Here is a 2,500-nt window from a genome sequence, read left to right on the forward strand (position 1 = left end):
ATATATGAATATATATATGTATGTGTATATATATCATGTCATAGCTGGGGCTAAAGACAACAACCCCATTCAGCTGTGTCGAAACTGACGGGCTTACCAAGAAAAAAACTGCAGGCGATTATACCTTGTGATGCCAGTTGCGTGGTAAGTTCGTACGCAAAGTGCAGTAGCAGGGTTATCAAACTCATGTGGTCCTTGGGATGTTCTTAAATGACCCATGGGATGACAAGAAGAGTTATTAGCTTTCGAAATTATGTCATAAACAATCTTTATTTTATAATGGCAATTGTTTCCTTTATATTTTAATGAAAATCTTCAATCGCAGACGCAGCCACTGCAGGAACCCGAACACCGAAGTATCCAATCACGAATCAGGCAGGACAAGTACTGCACGTCAGCATAACTGTGTTTGTCAGAGCCTCACTGCTTCGTTACCGCAGAAGTTACACTTCGCTTATTTATCATTCATTTATGCATAATCATGACGAAATATATGCAGGGGTATCTTTGAAATGAATCAAATGGCTGCCTCTGTAGGGAGATCATGAGTTATTTGTTTTTTCCTTCTCTCTGTCATGCCTATCGCAACATATTTAGCTATTTTTTACATCCTTTTTCGCCACTCAGTTTCCAAAACGTCTCGGCCGAAATCTGTTGTATAAGGAGTTGGCTGTGGATGTAAATGCCACCATATTTAAAAGTGAATCTTTGTCACACGTAGTAACACCACTTTGCCCCAGGTTTCAATGTAGGCTAGCCTGTGTAGTACTTGTGCTGTTATTATCGTATTTTTGTATACAAGAGGTAGATGACTAAGAATTAATATGCTGTCAGATTATTCTACCTGTTACCGTAAGATTTACCATGCGATTTTAGAAAGTTCGAGGATGCACTGAGAATGGTATATAGTCACAAGTACAAGCAGCAATCAAAGTAGTTAAAGTGATGTAATATAGTGGCAGAATAAACTGACAGCATATTAATTCAAAATTAACTCCTTCTTGACATTACATACAGATTATTTTCAAAATACAAAATACGAAGGCTTGGATATTGTGGGTCAATACAGCTGCGTAAGAGGCAACTTTGTTTTATTTTATTTTTATTATTCTACCAGCACTTCGCTCTACGAGTCGATACATCTGCCTAATAGGATACTATTTGTTTTCCATATTATCAGGCTTTTTCCTCGCTCTTGCTAGTGCAACGCCTCATTAAATATGTAGTGACTAATCCGCAGTATACATGCGATGAAGTCCAAGGCATGTGTATTTTCTTGTATTCGATCGCATACTATTTATAGCGAACCCACAATCGAGCACAAGTCAGCAGACGACTGACCAATGGCTAACAGATGGTGATGAGTGTTTCCCTCAACTTTGTATCGTGTTTCCCATATCCATCGGGGAACACAGAAACACGCAAAATCGTGTCTCGGAACTCTCGAGTATCCATTGGTAAACAAATTCGAATTGTTATTCGATTGCTGAGCAACTTTTCAGATACTTTGATGCGGGAAGTATTGGTGTGGACGTCGGTGTGAAATGATGCTTTGCAACAGGTACGAGACATTATTGGATATGTTGAGCAACAGTGCATCTCGGTCTGGACTAGGCTTGTCATTGCGTGATTATGTTGTCTTATGTATTCTTTTGCAGCTGATATATATGAATGCAGAAACACTCACGACTCGTGGCCAGACTAGAAATGCGTGATAATAATTCTGTTTGGATATGTATGGCCGAAGAAAAGCATGGAACATTAGTAGGGCCTCTGGAATATAAAACTGATATTGAAAGAAAAATATAGATAAATAATCTATCCATCTGTCAATCCGTTTACTTATCTACCTATATATGTTTAAAGTCATACATGTGTGTATGTATTTACTTACATACGTGTGTCCTCATACACGAGGGACAGTTACCGTCAGTTTTACACTTTATGACTGGTTTCTTCGTTTTTTCTCTATTTATTTATTATAAAATTGACCAGGCGGTTTTGTGCACCCCATACTTATAGAGAAATTTAAAGGAGCATCTGTTATAATGAAATTGTTAAGTGATGATGTGTCATTAAAAGTTAAATGTGTGTCCTTGTCCTGAAGGAATTTATTTTTTGTACATTGTATGTTGGTCATCTAACCTGCTAATATATGTCATGCAGAAAAAATCCACCACCTTCTATGACTGTGCAGGTAGTTGGGTACGCTGTTAACTGATACAAGTGTTATTATTTTTTTTTTTTTTTCAATCGTTTGCTAAAAGATGCAGATTGTTCAAAATCTGCACTTTCATTTACTGCCACGATGTTCATGGAAATGCAATCTTAAAATGCAGATCAGCTCAATATTAGTTAAGCAAATAAGCAAAAATCTTTGGAAAAAATGGCTAACCAGTTTATCGGAAGATGTTCAAACTGCACAGCCCAGTAGTAGATGTTAAAGACAAATGTGCTTGTGCTAATCCACAAAGATCTGCTGTTCGAAAGTCAAAATCTT

Source organism: Penaeus chinensis, chromosome 16 (genome assembly GCF_019202785.1).
Source record: "Penaeus chinensis breed Huanghai No. 1 chromosome 16, ASM1920278v2, whole genome shotgun sequence".
NCBI classification, from domain to species: Eukaryota; Metazoa; Arthropoda; class Malacostraca; order Decapoda; family Penaeidae; genus Penaeus; species Penaeus chinensis.